The 24,442-nt window shown below is 37.0% G+C and overlaps 1 long non-coding RNA gene across 2 annotated transcripts; it reads right to left on the bottom strand.

Annotated features, from left to right (window-relative positions):
• Window positions 1–9,149: 9,149 nt before the first annotated feature.
• On the bottom strand, window positions 9,150–22,048 carry LOC149214870 (uncharacterized). Of its 2 annotated transcripts, XR_016250427.1 has the most exons (6): window positions 21,908–22,048; window positions 21,448–21,531; window positions 10,652–10,832; window positions 10,121–10,174; window positions 9,629–9,690; window positions 9,150–9,266 (listed from the first exon to the last, which is right to left on the bottom strand). It is a non-coding gene; the product is annotated as an uncharacterized LOC149214870 (long non-coding RNA). The 2 variants fall into 2 exon arrangements; XR_016250428.1 differs by lacking the exons at window positions 9,150–9,266; window positions 9,629–9,690; window positions 10,121–10,174 and having other exon boundaries at window positions 10,664–10,832.
• Between the last annotated feature and the right edge of the window lie 2,394 nt (window positions 22,049–24,442).

Here is a 24,442-nt window from a genome sequence, read left to right as displayed (position 1 = left end):
TGGGCCCAGACTGGCCCATCATCAGCTCTCCTAGCTACTATGCTACCTGCACAAGCTTCTCTCCGCCTCTCTATCAGTATTCCCAAACTACCTGTGCCCCTCAACTGCAAGATCTCCCCAATCGATTTACCTCCTGAGAACTTCTCACCTCAGAAAATCGATTTCCTCAATCTCTTTGTGTGTCTCCTCCAACTGACCCCAAGCCTCCATTTATACTTTCCATGTTGAGAAATCAACGGACGAGATTAAGTCTCTAATCAACGACTAAGATTAAATTAGACTTGATCCTCGTATCTTAGAAGCTTCTCACCCATATTTTCATTAATACCCATTAATATTTTAATTTTCCTAAGTTTAGACTTAGGAACCCCATTAAAAATATTAATTATTTTAATAAAATACAATCCGGGTGGAATTTCTCCAAACGATTTCGGGGTCTTGAGGATCTCATGTGTTCTAGCCCCTCCACAAAATTTCGGAGCTAGAGCACATCTGATGCTACCCAAAAATCAACATACACATTGGCTTGATGATGATGATATGCTAGCTCCTCCACCATCTCCACGAGTCACTATACTATCACCCTCCAACATTCCTCTTGAATGAAGGTGGGCTACCACTCAACAAGTACTCTATTCATTTTTCAATAGAGTGTTTTTGCTTAATGTTTTGGTCATTTAGTATGGATAAAAGGGTGATCTAAATGATTGACTTATGTTGACCATAAATTTGTTTTCTCACCTTAGCAAGGGGGTTAATTTTTATCCCTGGTCCAATGGGACCTCCCCTAAGGCCTTAGGATTATAGGAGGGGAACTACTTGGAAGACCTGGATTGAAATAGTGTGTTCATTCTCCCTTTACCATACTTAACACCTTCCACATCACATTATAAGCCCTTGATACATCTCCATTATTCGTGTTCAACTACCATTGGTTCATTGGGATGCACAGACTTCTTGTCCATACAGATATATCCTTATGGAATTAAGGAGATCATCTCATTGAGATACGACCTATGATTTCACAATTTTCAGCCTTTGAGATAGAAGTGGACGACGTCAACTCCTTTTCTTGTCATATCTTGTACTCAATTCTTGCACCCAACTGGAGACTTTCGTAGGTCCATAGAGGCACTCAATGTAAGGCTCTTTCACTACTAATTATGGATATTTTTTGGGTAGATTTAAGCATCTTGATGGAGGCCTTGTCCTTGTTCTAGGTTGTAATTTCTGGTTGAAGTTGGGCACCCTTCACATTTGGTTTCAAGGGGAATTTTTGTCAAAAGATGGGAATGAAAGAACCTGAAACATTGTTTACAAATTTAATGGTTGTTCTACATGATATGATGATCTGTAATGACTATCAGACATGTTTGTGGCAAATTTCTAGTTCAATTTGAGTATAGGAACAAAAAACTCTTCAATAACATGTAATTCATTCAAACCAGAATAACTCTGGGAGTAGCTTGGATCATTCATATCTAAGGGTAGATTGGGTTCCGGGTAATGCACTTGCCGAGAAAAAGGAAGTTTTGAAGCTTTTTAATATTAATTTTGATTATTTATGAGATTTTACTAAGTTCAAAGATTGCATGTGCTAATTATTTTATTCCATTGTTTTATAGCAATAATGATGGTCATGTCAGGTTGAGAGGCCATAAAGGTGGAGCATGCAAAAGGCTTCCAAGTCCTATTGGTGCACATAGTGGATAGGAAGATTGAGGTGCTATTTCAATTCTCCTATTACAATATTGAAGCGGCAAGTACGAACCTTAGATGCCACGCAACAATAGTACTTACAGGTATTGGTAATTGTCACTACACATGTATTTGAATGCACTAAGGGCAGTGCATAAATAAAGGTGAGGGGAATGTAATACCCCAAATTAATCTCCGAGTTGTAATGAATATGTACATATGATATTTAGGTTAGTGATCAAGCACAAATAAAATAGGCTAGTGAGCCAGATCCTATTGAGGCTTGTGTGCCTATATGTGTATAAATGTGCTAGGAAGCAGTGTTAGGACTCCACAACAGAAAAAGCGTCTTGATATGTTACAATATCATAATATATCATTAAAATATAAAATGGAGTGGGCACCAATCCTATAAAAAAATATTTCCCCTATTCAGTGGCATATGGATCTATAATGGATAGGTGCCCCTGCGAGAGGGCCTGAAGGGTACCTGGAAACCCTTGAGGGTAGAAAGAACTCATGGAAGCCACAAGGCTCCGAGACATCCCTAGCCAACCTAAGTTGGACACCCTGGAGGAGGTGGCACAGCCTAAGGGACTGCGAGTGCAAATATGGGGGTGCACTACTTGGGTGTGGGACTAATGGGAGATGTGAGCCTACTGGGCGTGGGGCTAATTGGGCTAATGGTTGGAGGTTGTTGGGGTTTGGTACCTTGGCCCTCTTCGTACTTGGTACTAGATATGTACCTAGATTGAGTAGCCATTTCCATAATGGAGTCATGACTAGGGCTATGGAGGAGTGCCCCCCCCCCCACAAATCCTCTCCCTGACTGCTCCCACTCTCTCCCGTAGCGAATTTTTTAAGTCAGGGGAGGTTGGGGAGCGATTGCTCCCAACATAGACACAAAAAAAAAGACCACTCCTTGCGGTGAAAATTGCGCAGCCAACTGGCAGTTTTTGGAGGGAGGGGAGGGGGCAAAAGAAATAAACAGCCTCCTCTCCTCCCATAATGCACCATTTGCAAGAGTGCAAGAGGGCTTTTGGAATTGGAGCTTGAGTTGAGGAGGAAGATTGAGAGGGTTGGTTAGAAGCTTCAAGAGCTTGAGGAGCTTGCAAGGGAGATTGGAGCTTAGGATTGAAGGCACCATTGGAGAGACAAAGCGGTAGGGTCTAGACTCTAATATAGTATTTGCATTTTTTATATGTTCATTTTTAAATGAAAGATATTATCTTCTCTCTTTCCCATTCCCATTCCTCCATTTTATTACAAGCAAGAAACTATAACACCACCAAAGTTCAAAACTTCAAACATCATGGCTATATGGCTTGGAATTCTCTTGATGTTGGTTCCTTTTTTTGTTATGATGGTGTTGGGGAGCAGAAGGAGTGATGAAGAGGATGAAGAAGTGGGTAGTGGTGGATTTGAAAACACTGGAGAGGAGTACCAAGAAGAAGAGGAAGAGGAGGATAATGAGAGTGGAGATGATGAGGGAAAAAAAAACAAAGTAGACCAAACTCCCTTGTGGAAATATGTTAGTAGGCTTTCAGGAAGGAAAGGGGGTGGAACCACTAAATTTACATGCCCACATTGCAAAATCACTTACACTGGTTGATACACCTGTGCCAGAAAGCATCTCTGTGGGAAAATGGCATGGGATGGAAATAAACTAGGAATCAAAACTTGTGGAAATGTGTCACAACAACAAAGAGCCAAATACATAAGGGAAGAGGAGGAAGCCCAACACAAATCTAAAAGATCAAAGGGTGATTTTGATCATGACACCATGAGCCCACAATCACATAGACTAAGAACTCCATCAACATCCACCCATGTTAGTGGACATGGAGGCACAGGCACAGACATCCCTTTAAGGTGTAAAATCATATCATATTTCCTCGATCAAGGGTGTATGGATGATGTGGATGCAAAAAAATTCCGGTTTCTCTATGCATGTGGGATACCATTCAATGTTCTTCGCTCACCTTATTGACATGAAATAGTTTATGCCATCAATGATGCCCCTAAAGGATACAAGAGCCCTAGGTATGACAAGGCTAGAACCGTGAGACTTGATCATGAAAAGCCAAAATAACACATGCTTTGGGTAAATTGACAAATTCTTGGAACAACTATGGGGTATCCATTATATCTAATGGTTGGACAAATGTAAAAGGCAAGTCATTGATAAGTGTTCTTGGTGTGTCTGCTAGTGGTGCAGTCTTCCTTTCAGCATATGGTTACTTAGAAAAGTTCAAGAACGCCATCAACATTGCAGAACCATTACTTCAAACAACTGAAATTATTGGGCCATACAATGTCATCCAAGTCATCACTGATAATGTTTCTAACTATAAGGTAATGGGAGCAATCATTGAAGATAAATACCCCAACGTATTTTGTTCTGGGTGTTTGGTTCACACAATAAAAATTTTCATGTGTAATGTGCCTACATAGGAAACTGATAAACAAAGCAAGCAGACAATCCAACAATCAGAAATGTGAAATTAACATCATACACCCATGAAAACGCTGGAAATAGAGAACTATTGAGCCATTTTATTAAATCATCGAGGGCAAATATAGCAGTGAATGGAATGGTGCACCTGGGCTTGTCTCCAAGGACAAGCATGTCAAAAACCAGGTGAGCAAATGTTGATCTGAGGGCTGGCCAACTGTTGCTCTAGACCTAATCTGCGCTACCCAGAAACTGCATTGTCTACTGGAACAAAAAGGCTGGAATCATTGCTTCCCGTGCTCAGAAAATTATAAAACTTCAGCTCTCGAATCCTTAGCAAAAACCCACCAAAACCCAGGAAGGGTTTGGCCTAGTTTAGACTTCTAAAATTCAACCCCCAAGGAGCCCGTCCTCTGCTGAAACTGGCAAACTCAGCCTATCTGAATGAAGTTGGGAAAGCTCTCCAAAACTGCCCCAAATCACTGGAATGAGAACCCCTATGAATTTCCTTCCTTCCCAAGTGTGATTCTAGTGCTATGGCTCTTTCCCTCAAGACCCACGTGATGCCCAGTCTGGCCCTCTACGCTGTCCTCCAAGGCTGGGTTTTGAACTGCCTATTTGTTGCATCCACCTACTCTAAAACTCCTCTCAAGTGATGACCTCCTAATGAGCTTCAACTCTCCAAGTTCCTCTGGCTAGTGTTGGCCCAAGGTAAAGAAACCTCCCAAAGTGATAAAAAGTGTGGGAAAGTGGGCCATCAACATATAGAAACCTCCCAAAGTGATAACAAGTTTGGTCTCCATGGTGCCATGTTTAGCCTCCAAACGTTCAACATGTCAGCCATATACACTAATCAACACACAAAACTCCCTTAAACAACAGGTCAACGATGATTATTTCACCAATAAAACAGGGGCAAACAACCTTCAAAAACTAGCCACCTAGACTAGCAAATTCACTCCCAAGTGGACAATACAGTCCTCGATGGAAGAGCACTCCCTTTAATCATTAATTAGCTCCTTCTAATACGTCAGCCCTTCTCAAATCCACATCATCGTGAACATTTTATGAAGGTCAGCCATAATCAGCATTCAAAGGTAGGCTTACCTTAGTTTTGTGTGTTGTAGGTCAACCCAGTCCCAAAATTGCTGCACAAATATGTATATATATAACAAAGCATTGAGCGTTCACCATTTCATCATGTCTTCAGTTTAATTAAAAAACACTTTATGCTCCAAAATAGACCACAGATCAAGAAAAGAATGATCCATAAGATGATACAAGTCATAGCCCATTTAAACAAAGACTCCAACATATTATGTTATGAGCACTTGCCTGGTTTAATATCTGAGACAATTTCCACTTTAGTTAGTATATTTAGATTTTCAGTTACCATTGGAAAAACTGCCTATAAGTATTGCAATAAGTCACCCAACATTTTTGAAAATGTATGCCCTGTTGTAGCTTTAGGCTCTGTATACCAACTAGATTCTACCCGCCAAACAAATCTTAATGCATTGGACCCCTGCACTTGTTCCTCATAACAGTAAAAGATCTGGGTGCATCTTATAGCATTTTAACACTTCTTAACTCTTGTTTTCTTAACCCCACAAATGAATCATGACTTTAAGGTATACCCTGTATATTGTTTTCCAGATCTGCCCCAGAAAAACATGCCTACTGCTGTTTTATTGTTTGTTTGTCTACTTGCTAGATCAACGACCTAATTTTCTATATAAATCAAGTCACACTAGATCCTTTGCATGTTCGTATGATTCCAAAAGTCCAATACTGTACTTCCAGTCAAAGTGATGGAGCTGGAGGTACATCCTATTGTCGAATAAAGGACCTAACATAGAAGATATGTAAATCCTACACTACAATCTACACCTTATATCCTTGAATTCTGCTTGACATTAATGATCTATAGGTTGTGGTTACAAGTGAAAAAGGCAAGAAAAGACCTTAACTATCAATTGATGCTACAAGTCTCCAAAATGCGACAACTTTGTTGTCTTCTTTTGATCTCCTAGCAGCAGCCCTCTCATATGGATATCCACATAGGCATGCAATTAGGGGGAATTTAGCCATACATCAATTTTCAGGCCTTTGTAGCATAAAGCTTCCCATGTTCCCCAACCAAACGTTGCATTTATTTTGGGTTGCTCACAAAATGAAGTAGCTCAAGATGATCTTTCAATATATTTCAGGACGCCAGCCTTCCAACACACCTTTTCTCACTGTCCTAAAATTCAAGAACATGAAAAGAGTGGAAAAATTTGTAAAAATTTCCACATGTCAAAGTGGTAGATAATTACTAATAGGTCCTACAAATCAAGGTTTAACAATAGGATTCTATCAGATAGTGATACTTTCATTAACTTGGACAGGGGCTAGTGCTTGTGCTTGTTGGACAAGGAAGAGCCCAAATAACTACACAAATTATATAACTTACAAAAAAATCATCTTTCATACTACAACATTAGCATTAAATGCACGTTGAAATAGTGTTTAGAATCAAGTACTTAAGGATAAATTATAGCACTTTGTAAATTCCTTTACCTAGAGGAGCCCAAATAAATATACAAAGTTAATATACAGAGTTAAAGTGCTAATATGTTCATCTTTCATACTATAACATTCGCATTTCAGTGCACATTGAAATAGTATGTAGCATCAAATATTTAAGTATTAACACTTTGTAAAGCCCTTTAGTTAACATCTTTCTGCAAACTTACTTGGGGTTTTCTTAGCATTGAATATTACTTCCCTTCTCGTAGATATTTTGATATTGAAAATACTATCAAAACTATGATTATTGCATGTCATGAAGCATCCAAGATCGTGAGCTTGCTTCAATTATTGTAAAGAATTTTAGTGTGAATATACAATCTGGCAAAACCCCTCCTTGAAAAAATTATAGACAACTCATCCTCCTTAACAAACAATCTACAAAGAGGTTGATGGAGGGTGTCATATGCATATTGTCATACAAGATCCTTTCCATATATAGGAGGAGGTTATGATTGATGTTGTTTATTATGGGAGGAAATACTGTGTTTTAATTACTTGTAAGTTAATTAGATTCCCTTTCAGATTAATCACATTATTAAGATTTGGTCGATGTTTGACCATTTAATGTGGTTCATCCTCAGGACAAAGGTAAAATTACATTGTAAAATTTCAATTCTCTTTTTCTTGGAAGAAAGCCTCCACTTTCAACTCCAATGGAATTAGATTTATCACTAGAATATGCAGGCTCATATCAGATTTATGGACTCCATTTGCAAACTTTTGAATTTGTTTTCTAGTGCAATGTAGTGATAGGAACTTCTTTTATTTGTCTCCACTATTAAAGAGGGTGGGAGTATGCCTCGAATATAGTATCTATGCTCAAGTTACCATAAAAAGGCTCTGTATTGTTTCAAAATTCACATAGCCTTTACTATAATAATATGAAAATAAAACAAGAGATCAAAATGTTTCAGATAGAATTTCTACATTTAGTGTCCAATAGATGGACATGATGTGATTTTGGGCAACATTCATCTTCTCCAACCAACAAAATGTTTCCATTTCTGTAATGTTGCCACTAAGGAAAGCAACATCTACATGCTACGCTTTGACCCCAATTCTATCTCGCAGTTGCTATTAGAAAATCAAAGGAAAGAAGACATGATGTACAACTTACACAGTTTTCTAGGAGATCCTTTGTGGCTACGAAGGACGTTTGTTGGACTCATGATAGCAAGCTGGGTAGTTCCCTAAAGGCTATGTAATAATTTCACCCACTCATTTAAGGCTAGATTAAGTAACATCCCTTAATTTTTTTAAAAGGGAAAAAGGGGTTAAGTAACTATAATTCATCTAAAACTTGGTGAGGGTTGAAAATGAAGAAACTAAAATTATCCATAGAAAAGGAAAGAACTAAATGAAAAGTAACATATAAACTTTAAAGCCTATGACATTAAAATTTAATACAACTCACAGCTACAACCACTGACATAAAGACCAACTATCATTTGACTTTAGGATAACCTTTCCTCTAGAACATCTAGATCTTTTAGTGAAATTTTGACAACTTGGTGAGGTTGAGAGTTGATAATTGAAGAAACTAAAATTTAATACAACTCACAGCTACAACCACTGACATAAATACCAACTATCATTTGACTTTAGGATAACCTTTCCTCTAGAACATCTAGATCTAGATCTTTCAGTGAAATTTTGACAACTTGGTGAGGGTTGAGAGTTGATAATTGAAGAAACTAAAATGATCTATAGAAAGGGAAAGAACTAAATGAAATGTAACATACGAACTTGAAACTTAACATATGAACTTTAAAGCATATGACATTAATACTACTCACATCTACAGCTACTGACATAAATACCAACTATCAGTTGACTTTAGGATAACCTTTCCTCTAGAACATCTAGATCTTTCAGTGAAATTTTGACAAAACAAAAATTTCAAATAAAAATCTATGTATTTTGACATAGAGACCATAGGCCCTCAAGATTTATCTTGAAAGAGTATAGAGAGGTGGAGGGCAAGAAATTGTTCATCACCAAGCAAATCAACCTAATAACAACTAGCCAGACCAAGATTAGGCATATAACCACCCCACTTATACTTATGTCATATGAGGTGCCCCTACCTATATCTATATGTAGTAAGGTAGCTTTGCCTTCTTCAAAGCCATGGTCATTGTTCGGTGATTTAGACAAGTTAGTAATAACCAAAGTCTTTGAATTTTTCTCAACTTTCTTTCTGTTTTGATCTTCAAGAGATAAATAAAATTCATAATATGTATTAATGCCTAGTTTATGTCTGACACATCTTTGCACGTAAAATTAATGAATATATAGACTTAATTCGAAGCAAATGAATATATAGACTTAATTCGAAGCAAAACTTTAAGTTATGTGGCTCCATATGTTCATAGTTTCAATTTGAAAGACCGAAAATGATAACATTTGTACCTACCTATTGAGAGTATAACAAACAAAATAGGTACCTGTGTATTTAGACAAAGAATGAGAGTGGCAGGTCCAAGAAAAGCTTGATCCTATTCTCCATCCTCTCTCCTTATCCAACATGTAATCTCATCTGCAAATTATTTAAACACCTCCTTAGAAAGCTTGATAAAGAAATCTCCCTCTTAACACTGACGTATTAAGACGTAGAACTCATTTAAACACCTCCTTAGAAAGCTTGAGAAAGAAATCTCCCTCTTAACATTGACGTATTAAGACATAGAACTCTCACACAGAGGCAAATATAAAACGAATGAGAAGTAAAAATGCTTTTAAAACTAGGTACGATCTGGCATATAGAAATGACATGAACAAAACTGTGTGAGAGATATAAAACGAATGAGAATTAATATGCTTTTAAAACTAGGTACGATCTGGCATATAGAAATGACGTAAGCGAGCCAAACAAGCCTGCGGAAGATATTAGGTTCTGACCTGGAAACAAAAATATTATATTATCATCTCATCTTCATCCTCAACGGAACCCTCCTTTTCACCTATTGCAAATCAATCACTTTCAACATAAGGCCAAAACCAATAATCAAACAAAGTAATTAGATGTAAACGAGATTTGCCACAACATGCCAATAATTAAAAGCCTTGAGATTTCCCACAATTTCGGTCTAAAATCATTTGAGATTTCCCACAATTTCGGTCTAAAATCATTTCAGTCTAAAGTCAATTTAATAATTAAAAGTGTCTAACATCTCCTATGAAAAACAACTCTTAGGGCTCTCTGCCATTTTTACTTAGGCGGAATCCCATTATCCATTATATAGATATGCATAACTAAAAGTTTAAAGCTCGCCTGAAATATATAAATTAGAAAAGAAAAATAACAACATACAAATTAAATCGCCTAGCTCATGGATAAAAATGCAAAAAAAGAAGTAAGCCAACTAAAAAAGCGACCAAAACAACGTGTACCTACAAGACGGAGGCTCGTAATATTCTTCAGCGATCTTATATCCGTGACTCCTCCTAAAAGCTCAAACAGATAAGAGTACAATTAGCGCTCCATAGACATTAATGCAGCCCATTATCTAATAGGCAAAACCATATCTAGAAGCTCAAACATATAAGAGTACAATTAGCGCTCCATAGACATTAATGCAGCCCATTATCTAATAGGCAAAACCATATCTAGCGATGTATCCTCTGCTGTACACCCTACAGCAAAATAAAATTACCTGGAAAACGAATGCAAACACAAAAGGAAATATTGAAGAAATTAATGTCAACACTCGTAATCTAAGAGGTTGGTTGTTTGGTTCCAGCTACATCGATTGATGCAATATGTACTAAAATTAGCTGGAAAAAGAATGCGAACACAAAAGGAAATATTGAAGAAATTAATGTTAACACTCATAATCTAAGAGGTTGGTTATTTAGCTCCAACTACATCAATTGATACCGAATATTTCTCTTTCGGAAAAGCGAGAATAAAATAGTCCGTACCTTCCTTGCTAGTTATAATGAATGAAGGGAAAAGGCGTACGAACACCCGTTTCGCACATTTACATTCTGTCCTACCTCTTTCCGCGTGTCCAGTTTCGCACATTTACATTCTGTCCTACCTCTTTCCGCGTGTCCAAGTTCGCTGAACTCTGTCCTGTCTCTTTCCGCGTGTCCAAGTTTGCTGAAACCATCATATAGAAACCAGAAACCAATGAGAAAATAAAAGACAAAACAGGTGGAGACTCTCCTCTCCACCTGTTACAATATTATTAAACGAGATTAGGGGAGAGATTCCTATTCTTGTGCAGGGACCAGTAGTTGATATAATACTGGTCCCACCAAACCACCAGTGATTAAGACTTTTGAAACCAATATTTAAACAGAAATAAATAACATTATGTTTAAATAAGTTTTAAATTATGTCCAAAAATCACCCATATATTGACTGGGCCCACAACTGTCCATAAATAGTATTTAACTATTTAATATTGCAAAACATATTGACCCAAGTAGAAAACAGCTAGAGCCATAAAGGCTTCCAAACTGGTCTATTCCAGAAGTACAAAACAGCAGTCACTTCAACCCCCACTCATCAGAACTGCAACTTTACATCCCAAATAAATATGCCTACCTGCACATAACAAAAGGAATGTATGTCAGCCATAACTGCTGTGTTGTTCAACAACTAAACACCCTATGTTCAATAAATGACACCCAACCCAACAACAATTAAATCCAATTTGTTCAATAAATGACACCCAACCCAATAACAATTAAATCCACTTTGTTCAATAAATGACACCCAGACCCAATAACTGCAATAAATGACACCCAACTCACTCTATTTCTCATTAAAACAGATCAAAGCACATGGATCAACAAATAAACAATTCCCAACCATTAGATCACAGCAAATTAAATCCATACCACACATTCAAAATGAAGCCATTGCAATCCATGTGCATCCATGTCCACCAATTAAAATCAAGTCCCCAAAACTATAAAAGAAGTCCACCCACTGTTGAAGTTGCATCTTATGCTTTCAAACTATTCAGCAAACTTCAAGACAACATCACAGAACAGTAGCCAATATATTCAAGTCAGTTATATGAATTACAACTCATTCTTCTTACAGTTCTGTTTTTATTGTTTTCATTTATCAAATTTCTTACATTACAGTTCTTTCCATTCATTTATCAGATTTCTTACATTACAGTTCTGTCCATAGGGTGGTGACAGTTAACCTATACAGTTACAGTTAACTTTTTTTATACAGAGTTTATGTATGTGTTCTAGCTTATAGAGTTAAGCTATCGAATACAGTCGTATCCATCTAATCAATGTCACAGGTTGCTTACCTTACAGGAATTGAAGGTTAGCTTACACGAATTATTCGATCATCAACTTCATAGGGATTACAACTTACATATCACAAATGTTACGTATGTCCAAATGTTACGTATGTCGTGCTAGTACTGTAGTCATAGCTTGTTTACCTAACAGGAATTGAACCTTCAACCTTAGCTTACAGGAATTGAACCTTGAACCTTAGCTTACAGGAATTTAGCGATAGCTTGTTTACCTAACAGGAATTGAACCTTGAACCTTAGCTTACAGGAATTGAACCTTTATTATGGCTTGGGTTCTATGGTTCCTCCATAAGAACACTGAACGCCTAGCTTCGCAGAGCAGCTCTCCCCCAGCCCACAACATAGTGTGGAATCTGGATCGTTTCATCGAGCACCATTTCTTTTAGATATAAAGGTGTTCTGACTCTATTGGATCAAGTCATAATCTACGCCTTTTACTAGTATACTACTATGGGGAGAGACTAAGCTCTATTTCAGAGATTGGACTCTCTTATTTTGATTAGCCCCTACTAGTAAGAAGTTGTTCCCGAGCCAGGTTCCCTGGATCCACTCCTAGTCGGGCCTAAATGAATGAATGAAGAAGGGGGCGGGCAGCACTCTAAAGAAAGAAGCCTTTGCTCGTTGGACAGCTACCGAACTGGCTTGCTTGACTTACTTTACTGGTCGACAACTATATTATTATAAGACCTCCTGTCAGAAAGAAGGAAAGGTTATTGTAAAAGAAAGAATGCCAGCCGATGTCAAACTGTACTCCTAGTGTGAACCATCCGATTTTGGGCAATTCAGAAGTGACAAGATCCGAGTGAACATGGATGAGTTAAAACATAGAACATAAACGAATTGTAACTTTAATGACTCTGATAAACTTAGTAATTTTTCACATATTTTTCACATATTTTCAGAAGCATGAAGCTATTGAGAAAGCAAACATTTTGATATTGAGTCGAAAGACTGCAAATAAGTGAATTTATACTACTGATGAATGGACCATAGAACTGGGGAATGGTATCTTAGAATGGAAACCCGAGCAGATGACCATTTCTCTTTATTGGATTAGATGACTGTAAGATTTTAGATAATGAGAAAACACAATTATAAGTAACATATCAGATGACAGTCTTATTGGCCTTCATATCTTTTCACCTCGTTGAGCTCGAGACCTTAGGGTATGGAGAGCCCGAGCCATACGGAGTTGTAAAAGTTGGACCAAAGGAATGGGGATTTACATAATTCAGCACTGTAAATTAAGTCACAGATAATGGAGAGAAATCTTGGAGCAGAGATTGTTCTTCACAATATTCAAAATAAGTAAATAAATTATATGAAAAAATATAAAAAAATAAATGACTGCAATGAAACTCAATTAAACTGAAGTAAAACCATTTGCCTATGACACCTGGGAGACCATAGAATCATAATGTAACAAGCTCTGTATCCAAAATGTTTTGTCCTTACTGAAAAAATGAAAAATGTGGGTAACATAATTTTCAATTGGTAATAGAATTTGATCATGGGTAAACAAGTAGAAGGAATCAAAGACCAAGATTTTTTAATTCCAAAAATGTAGAGAAAATTAGGAATAGCATTAAATATCCTCAAATTGTTAGCAACTATAGAATAATATTTGTTCTGAAATATTTCATCTCTTATCAAATTGAAATTCAACACACAATCTCAGTGAAATATTCATGGCCAAAAAAGTTACAAATTCGATCCTTGTTAAATATCAAAAAACTGAGTCTTTCTTTGACAGCTGAAAACAAATGCTCTATCAGGACAAAATCAACAAATTGAGTCTTTCTTTGACAACGTTGAAAAAAAATGCTTTGTTAGGACAAATTGTTGCATGAATCTGTGACCTAAAGGCCTAAGCTCATTGTGTCCATGGGAAAATTTGCACTTCAACCCATTTGAATAGGTTCCCTTTTTCTCATAATGCATGGACAACTTGATTTTATAATTATTTACCTCGTCATAAATGTTGGAACTTATTGCATTGCCATAAATTGTTTCTAGTTTCTGACCAAAAATAGAAAGTTCGGGCTGACCCTTTTGAAGTTCTTCTTCTGAGTGAGCAAACTGACAATCAGTTCCCCACCCACACTTCTTTTTAGCCTAATAAAAATGGAAAATAACATATTTGTATGGAGGAAGTGTAACTATTTTAGTAGCACGTATCTCCTTCACATTTGATAATTTCCTGTAACAAGCTCTGTATCCAAAATGTTTTGATAATTTCCTGTAATAGAGGAAAAGTAATTTTTGCAGAAGTAATAAAGCATAATTTAACATATATTCTAATGTCTAAATGCATGCAATAATTTTACAGGTTGTTGCATCTATGGCAAAAGGAAGTTACTCTGCTCGTACAAGGAGAAGTGGCAGGAGAGTGACAAGGGGTGCGCAGCTGCGATGCACATCGTCTGATGATGACAGGCCAGCTGATGTCGATGCCAGCAATGCACCAGGGAACATTGTTGAAGATGACCATGTGACAGCCGCTGATGTTAACACACCATCAGCCACAGAACCACCATCAACAACAGTCCAAGGGGCAAGCTCAACTAAAAAGATCAGTGCTATAAGAGGATGGACAAAAGAACAAATGTTAGTTGCAATTGACGACATAGAGTTTAATGGATACTCAGTTCGGGCATCTGCAAAAAAACATGGTATTCCTCCCTCGTCAATACATTATTGGATAAATGGACTGACTCATACAAAACGTAGAGGGCCTCTTACAGTTATGACTGAGGATGAGGAGGCCGAGGTGGTTGAGTGGTGTAAAGAGATGGCCCAACTGGGACATGGGCTAGAGTTGATACAACTCAAATCAACAGTTGCTCAAATCTGTCAAGGGAGGCCAAACCCATTCAAAGATGGGTTTCCTGGTAAATCATGGTGGTTTGGGTTTAAAACAAGGCATCCAGAACTTGTATTGCGTACTGCTGAGGGCCTTGACAGAGACAGAGCATTAAATTTGCGCCCTGCAGTTGTGCAAAAATTCTATGACACACTTTCTAGTGCTTATGATAAACATTCTTATGGAGCAGACCATATATGGAACTGTGATGAAACAGGTTTACAGGCAGGGAGGAATTGTGGCATGCGGGTAATTGCCAAGAGAGGGAGCCGAAATGTGCCAAAGATTTTGCCCAAGAGCAGGGAGTGGATAACTATTTTATGTTGTGTTAATGCAATTGGTACTTCAATCCCAGGATTTTATCTATTCAAAGGTAAAAATCAACTGAAAAACTATATACAGAACTGTGAACCAGGTGCATGCATGGCTGCACATCCCCATGCATGGATGACTAAAGAACTGTTTCTAAGTTGGCTTTTTCACTTTGCTGCATCGGTACCAGGTGGCGTCTCGCCTAATAACAGACACCTTTTGATATTAGATGGCCATGGGAGCCACATGGCTGTACAAACAATTGAGGAAGCAAACAATTTAGGCATCGACCTGTTGACATTGCCCGCTCATACCACTCATAGGCTGCAACCCCTTGATGTTAGTGTGTTTGGCCCTTTCAAGAACTATTTCAGGTCGGAGCGTGCTGCATGGATGGCAAAGAATCCAGGGGTTGAGGTGAAAAGGTTTGAGCTAGCAGAGCTTGCAAGTAAAGCTTTTAAAAGGGCTTTGACACCATCAAATATCAAGGCTGGCTTTAGGAGGACAGGAATCTGGCCACTGAACTATGATGCTCTTATGCATGACACTGGTTGTAGCCAAGCGTTTCATGTGGATGGTCAGGAAGAAGGGAATGTCCAAACATGTGTTGAAGTGCAAGAAGTAGATGACCAAGATGATGTTGTTGCAGCTGGTAATATGATTTCCCTGTCTCAAGGACAGTTATATGCTGAAGATGATGAAACTGTGTGTGAAACACAATATAACAATGAACAAATTCCTAGTAACATGGAGATTGTTCCACCAACTCAAGAACATCAAATTCCTGTCGCTGATATTGCTAATGATATTGTTGAACATGCAGTTGACAATGACCAATTGACATTGCCAAGCCAAGTAACCCCACCTTCATGGCTAGCAGAAGCAATGATCAATTTGAATGCACATAGTGTCTCAGCAACCAATGAAGAAAGCATGAACATGCCCTCACAACCAGCAGAATTGAACAGTGAAATTGTTCATTTTTGTGTGGACAATAGATCAATGGAAGAAGATGAAGGACATAATGAGGCATCAAATGAAGATAATGATATGGTTCAATCAGTTCCAACAGATACTGAAAGGGAAGTACCAAGCAATGACATGCAGGTGGAAGGGGTGGAGAAGACACTTGGACGGTTCCTAAAGCTACCAGTAGAGAGAGTATCAATGAGAAAAACGCAAGGTGCACCGGGTAGTCTTCGTCTGGGCCGAAGCTCACAGCTACTCACCTCAGAGGACTATATAAACCTGTTAGTTGAGTCAGAAAAAAAGAAACTTGAAATGCAAGAATTAAAACAGAAAAAGAAGGATATGGTCAAGGAGAAGAAGGCAGCAAGGATTGTTGCAGCACAACAGCGAGCAGAAGAAAGGATTGAAAGAGATAAAGCAAGGCAAGTTAAGGACCAACAAAAGCAAATGGCAAGACAGGAAAAGGAAAAACGAAAGGCACAACAAATGCTTGAAAAGGAACAAGGGATGATCAACGATACAAGAATAGCTGATGAAACTAGGATTATTTCAAACTCATTGGACTCCATTGCAGATAATACACCATTATTCCAAGATCTCATAAACATTCAAGTGCCCCACTATCAAACCGAGGGTTTAGCCACTTGCCTTGTTCCTACCAGAGCTGGTGTCAATTCTCTGTATGCTCATTACACACCTCCACTTAATGCAGGGGTCAGTAGTGCAAATGTGAGGTATGGGTACTCAATACCTCCATGGTTGGAAGCTGCAAATTGGAATCAATCATATGGCAACAATCGACCATTTCCTAATCAGCCCTTGACTGGTAGGCCAACCTACCTGGCTCAAGAAGGTAACTCAGGGAGTTTTGGCACTCAAGATTCTCAGGGCCATAAAGAATAGGGGTGTCATATGTTTTCGGTTCTAACCACATTATGATGTGGATTTTGGATGGATTGTATCTTTTTCTTGGCACAGCAACATTTTGGCTTACAACCTAGTAGTGATTTCTTGTGGCAACCTAACTGTGTGTTGATAAGAAATTTTCAATGGAATATGTCTTTCTGTAAAATATTAATTATGATAAAACTATTTCTATAAGTTATTCTGTGCGCACTGTACAAAGCTCTAAACTCACTTATGGCTCCAATAAGTGGACCGTTATAATGTGATGACAGTGCTGGGCAAGTTTACAATCACTTAACACTGAATAGAAGTCTACACTCACAATTAGAAACACCTCCTGCTCGCTTCTAATGTACGAGGCACTAGTAGTAAGGAACTCTATACTTAGCATGTTATTGATTGAATTAGAATGAATAAGAACTTTACATTGCTGGAAACTAGAAATACAATAAAGAACATAGTTATGATTTTTATCAATCACCTAGGGGAGGGTCGCCAATACATGTGCGCCCTCCCCGCCACGTCATAATACCACGCGTCAACCCACATGGCTCCGGTACGACACCTGTCCACCGTGGAGTATGCCCAACTTATAAAGAGCATGTGTTTTTATATGTGTCAGGAAAAATGATGGAAGTATCTAAATTAATCAAATCAGTTGATGAACAACTATGAGAATCATATTGTTCCATCTTGTTACATCAACTTTCCAAAAGCAATTGAGAAATTTGGGTGCACAGTAACCTAATCAGCTATATGACGAATTGTGGCTTAGTCATTAATTCTTTTCTAAGCACCTATTCACCTTTTTCATTTTCCTTCATGAGTAGATCAATTGTTTGACAATTACAATAATTTATAAATCTACAAAATATAAACCAGCGTAGACCCATCTTAAGATGGGATCTTTTAAGCATCAAGAGAATCATGTCTCTGTTTCTTTAGATCCCTTTTTACACTTATGAGTTCTGGGGTTAATATTGATCTATAACAGTGTATTACGGTACAGAAAAATTATGAATTGCCTCTAATACATGTAAGAAGGAAATTCCAAAGCAGTAGGTATACAAAAATCCCACAAAATTGCTTCAGAGCTCAAAATCTACAGCATGTTAAGCTTTCCTGTAATTTAAACTTCCCTGCACAAAACTAGGCATTGCAAAAATAAGAGAGATTCAAAGGAAATCAGTGTACCGAAAGGAAATCCAGGGTAACTGCAATTGTGGGTCTTGTCATCAACGCTGGAGATAAATAATGTTTAAAATTTGAATGAACCTTAGGAAAGATCAACAATCAGGCAGAAGCACATGCCATTCTTAAAGGGATTGAATTGGCTCTTGATAAGAGTGTTCACAGTATCTAATGCATGGCAACTAAGCAACAATAATTATGTTTTTTGGAATAGAGATTATACCGACTCCATAAATTTAAAATTTCAGTAGGTCATGTGCTATATACGGGTCAAGGAGGGTTTTGATTCAATATTCTTTTCACATATTACAAGAAATTTACATTCAGAGGTACACAATCTAGACAATTCAACAGCTACAATGGACACCAGCACCCTACAAATATATCACTATTATCAACACATTCTCCTCTCCCGATAGCTCTGCACTCCTTATATCCCTGTTCCCCAAGCAACTAGGAAGAAAAGTTTCAAAAGTGCATAGAAATCTGTTTGCAGAATCAAATATTCCAACTTAGCACAATTCCTACACATCCCTTGGAAGTACAAAGGTTGTCTCCAACACAAATGGCAGACCACCAAAGAAATGGACTCTCCTATAATTGTGATGAAAAATATGCTCCAGGTCATAGGTGTAAAAAACAGAAATTGTTCCAAATTGATATGCCCACTCAAGACCTGACCGAAGACATAACTACTGAGAGACACTGGAGTTACAGGTTGAAAACACCAACACTCTGACTCAAGCAGATATCGAACCTATTTCTTCATGAAGAACGGTCAATCTCTCTGCATGCATTATCGGGCATTTCAACTCTAACAAAACCCTGACAAGGAAACTCTAACAAAACCCTGACAAAACTCTAACAAAACCCTGACAAGGATTTAATCCTATAAAGTTTGCTAGTAAAAGCTGAGCGATATTAAAAGGAAATAAAAGAGTAGAAGCTTTGTTCATAAAACAGTAAACCCTACCCATTTCTGGACTATATAAACTCATCAGCTGTAAAAACAAAATAACCTTCAAATAGAGATGCACCGTCACAAGTGAAAACGATCTCAAAAACTTAGCACTATGCAAGGTTTTACAGCATAAGGAAATCATAATATTCTACAATGAGTAAATCAAGAATAGTAGCGTTCAAACAGTATCCAGAGAAGTCAATTTAAATAATAGAGAATGCAACTTGTGTGTAAAATTCGGAATAAGACTTTCATAGAAGGAAACAAGCTAACAGCTATGACTTCAAGAAACCATAAATAAATTAACAGTATAACTGTGATTAAGGTCGTAAAATGTCCACGGCTTCCATACAAATGTCCATACAAATGTCCACGGCTTCCATACAACACTGTAGCCCAAGTCAATTTAAATAATAGAGAATGCAACTTGTGTGTAAAATTCGGAATAAGACTTTCATAGAAGGAAACAAGATAACAGTTATGACTTCAAGAAACCATAAATAAATTAACAGTATAACTGTGATTAAGGTCGTAAAATGTCCACGGCTTCCATACAAAGTCCATACAAATGGCCACGGCTTCCATACAACACTGTAGCCCAAGTCAATTTAAATAATAGAGAATGCAACTTGTGTGTAAAATTCGGAATAAGACTTTCATAGAAGGAAACAAGATAACAGTTATGACTTCAAGAAACCATAAATAAATTAACAGTATAACTGTGATTAAGGTCGTAAAATGTCCACGACTTCCATACAAAGTCCATACAAATGTCCACGGCTTCCATACAACACTGTAGCCCAGAGAGCAACTTGAGTAGCAAGTCTGCGAAGAAGCTTCATAAGGGTTTAGTGAGGCTTTAGAAGAGCCTTCCCCTCCGAGCAGTCGAATATAAAACAAACAATAGCACGAAGCAGAGCACTCAGAACTCAAGCAGAGCACTCAGAACTCTATGAAAGAAAAGAGAAACCCTCATATCCCAAATGAAAAAGATAAAATAGCAGGGACAATAAAAATGCAGCGTTTTTATCTATAAAGCAAACACAGTAACAAGGCAATTGAGAGCAGCTACAGAGAGTTTCGAAAGTTGGTCTGGGCTCATTTCCGCGATGTTCCATTTTCCCTTTGTCTTTCTGCTCGAGGCCGGCTATGCAAGTCAGGGGAGAGCAGCTACAGAGCGTTTTGAGGGCTAAAACAGGCTAAAACAGCCAAAACAGACAGAATGCCATAGAATGCCTAAAACCCTAAACCCTAAAACAACAAAAATGCCATAGAATGCCTAAAACCCTAAACCCTCAAAAAATTGCTCAAAATACTGCCATAAAATGCCATAGAAAGTTCACAAAATATCCTGTTAGAGATGCTTGTGTTGAAAAACACAGAGTAAAGCTGGTAGGATTAAAAATCCTACCGGTTACAGGCCATGGATGGTCGCCGACCTCCCCCACCTTCCCCACAGCTCGCCAGACCTTCTCCACACCTGCAACGTCCTTTTCCACACCTGCAACAGGAAGAAAAAAGCCATTAGAAGCCATTAGAGATCACAAAAACAACAAAAATAGCAGAGCTAAACCCTAAAAATGTTATGTTACCTCAAGCTCAGTAGAATGGCGACCGACTCCTCCCCAAACAACAAAATCGCCGAATAAGACCACCACCAGAGAAATGCTAAACAACCGGCATTCCATGTTAAACAACTTGCATTCCAGAACGACCAAGAAATCCAGGCGGAAAAGCACAAGAAAAGCAGAACCGCTGTCCCAGCCAGAAACCCAGAAACTCCATCAAACCTTCGCACCAGCACACGAATAAACGACTCTGAGCGCAACAATACAAACCCTGTCAACCGAACACAGCATTCCCCCAACACAGGTTCTAACCACCATGCGCGCAGGTTACAGGGCCGTCCCGCGCCATCTTCGGCGGGGGGCTTCGCCCAACTACCGGCCCCGAGCAGAAAGACAAAGGGAAAATGGAACATGGTCGAAATGAGCCCAGACCAACCATGTAAATGGCGCCAAGTTCGTGTTTTAATGTTGGAGGTGATAGCCCACACGGCCAGCTCCACGGTGGACAGGTGTCGTACCGGAGCCATGTGGGTTGACGCGTGGTATTACGACGTGGCGGGGAAGGCGCACATGTATTGGCGACCCTCCCCTAGTGAATTTGTTTTTTTAATCTCTCTTGGAAACCGGAAACCAAGAATTAAAGGATCGTTGCTCACCTTACAATTTGAGACCAACAGGTGTACGAGCATCCTTTGGCACGTGCGTATCCTGTCCGACGTCCCAATCTCCATCTCGGCTTCCTGCAAACCGCGCAAACAAAAGTTCCTCGTCTCATAACCCTCCGTTTCACTCCCTTTCACTTGTTGCAAAATTATTAACCAGATCAAAACCCGGAAGCAAGAACTGCCAGAGAGAATAAAGCATTATCTCTATGGTTAAGCCCCTTGCAATTCCCACAGCTTCCTTGTGAAATAGAAATATGAAGACAATCGGTTTAATGATTAGGGCTCTATGCAGCTAAAACCAGAAAACAACGATTAACCATTATCTACTAGCAGGCTTCTCACTATACAAATTATCAAGGAAAACTACCATTATCTACCAGGAAGCTTCTCACTGTACAGATTATCAATAAAAACTATCTGAATAGATGTAAATTGAAAAACAAACCCATACCTGTCCTCCACTCCAATAGGTTACATGCATTTCATCGATTCTCCTGCTCTACATTACAGCAACAAAATAAAATCACCAGGGCAATCGATGCAAACACCCAGGGCAAAAGAAAGAACGATGAATTACATTTAAAACGAAAAGAAACACACAAATTACACCCAGAACGGAAAAGAAGATGAAAATTAAAAAACTATAAAAACCAGGATGCATGGCCATGCAACAGAGGAAAGAAAACAAAAAGGAAAAAGAAAGAGGAAGCCAATGTAATGTAAAGAAGCAGAATAAGAGATGAAAATCTGGACAGCTTTGGCATCCAAAATGTGTTATATACTCTTCCTCTCAAACGGTCAAGGCGCTCTGAACTGATAGCTTTTAGCTTTTTGGTATGATAAGGGACCACGCGTTCCATCCTCGTGCATTTCAAAATTTGAACTAGTGCACGAAAGAGAGATCAACGATCCTCTGTTTTCGTAAATATTCCTTCCCTCAGCGTTTGTAAGATTTTATTTTCTCTGGTTTTATTTTTTTTTGTGCGTCTCCCCTCCTTTATTTGTTTTTCAATATATTTATTTAATCCTAAATAATAAATTTTTTTAACTATCGGAAAAAATTATTTAATTCTGACTTATTTTAAATCATAAATAGTTTTATTTAATTTTTAATTATCAAACAAAATAATTTATTTGATTTTTAATATTTTTAATTATCAAAAACATTTTTATTTTAAATTTTGTATTGATATTTTTAATATATTTAGATTTATCAAAAACCTGGTTAAAGAGAAAAAGTAACTTTTTAATATATTTGAATTTATGATATTTTTATTATATTTAAATTTATCAAAAAATTTGTTAAAAATTTTGTTAATGAGTAAAAGAAATTTTTAATAATTTGATTTATGAAAGTTTTATTAGTAAAAGTTTTTTTTAACATTGTAATAGAGGAATAGGCGTAGTCTATATTGGAATTGTAATAGAGGAATAGGCTTAGTCTATATTGGAATTGGAATTGGGCTTGATCAATTTACATTTTTCATAAATTCAAAATTGTTTGAATGGTTTAGATTTGAGAATGCCAAAATATTTTTAGTCTAAGTCAGAATCAAATTGAGAGTTTAAGAAATGAAAAGTCACAGTTTTCAATTACAACTATAAAAATAAAAAATTAAATTAATTTATTATTTCTTTTGTCACTTGTTCCACTCTCTTGAACAATCATGTTGATTCCTCTGGCAAGTTGATAGAATTCCCTATTACAATATAGGTGCAGCACTACTATGTTCTAATTCCTCATCCCAAATTGATGGAATTCCCTATTGCAGTATAAGTGTAGTACTATTATGCTTTAATTCCTCATTGTAAGTTGAATAAATTATTGTTACTTGTATTTATATTTATATAGAAAATATTATACTCTAATTCCTCATTGCAAGTTGAATAAATTCTTGTTGCTTGTATTTATATTTATATAAAAAATATTAAAATCACTTTGTTACTTGTATTTATATTTATCCAAAAAATACTTATATATATATATTTATACCGAAAATCTATTTTATATGGAAAAAAAATAAAAATATATATATATATATATATATATATATATTTATAATAATAATAGTAAATTAAATTTAATTATTTAAACAACAAATTGTCATATTAACCAAACATACAAATTAACATATAGGACTAGGACTTGGTTCATGTCAACACGTCCTTGACCGCCTTATTCATACCTATTTAACATCTTGGCGACCTTATCACTTAGGTGCACATCTTTTTTAGTGATTTGTCGTTGTTTTACAAGAGAATATATGTTATAAAAATAAATAAAAAAATAAAAAATAAAATAAAATAAAATTGTAAAATCTACTTTCTTTTTTAATAACATTATCACAGACTTCACAAAATATAATTCTATGAATAAGTGAATGTGCACATCCTTGACTGCCTTATTCATACCTATTTAACATCTTGTTGACCTTATCGCTTACATGCACATCTTTTTCAGTCATTTGTCCAGAGAATATATGTTATAATTAAAAAAAAATTGTAAAATCTGCTTTTTTTAATAACACTATCCAGAGACTTCACAAAATATAATTCTATGAATAAGTGAATGTGTAGGTATATCAAATATGAAATCATAAAATACTATTTAATTTTTTTTTAACATTTTTTAAAATCTATAAATGTAAAATCTATATTCATCTAAATTTTTGAATACATTTTAAATTTATTTTGCAAGGTTTAACTAGTAAGTTATTATGAGAATCACTCAATTGAATGATTTTTAATGACTTCTACTAGACTTTTTGGTCTAAGGGATCACCCACTATCACTTAATCCATATTCATTTTTTTTTCCTATGTTGACTCTGTTGTTATGGATCTTGAGTAAGAAATTAGTTGTTTTGTGAAGTCTTATCTCCTCGAAAAGCTCACTAAGACTGTTCACCTTCCGGTTGGTATCAAACTGATGACTAATAACTTCATACAGTACAAATTCTTTGATAAAATGTCATTCTCTTTCTTCA

The sequence above is a fragment of the Pinus tabuliformis genome, chromosome 1_1 (assembly GCF_031772625.1).
Source record: "Pinus tabuliformis cultivar Carrire ecotype Pingquan chromosome 1_1, CPIR1, whole genome shotgun sequence".
Lineage (NCBI taxonomy): Eukaryota > Viridiplantae > Streptophyta > Pinopsida > Pinales > Pinaceae > Pinus > Pinus tabuliformis.
Note: the sequence above shows the minus strand (reverse complement) of the source record. Positions and strands in the feature narration are given on the sequence as shown.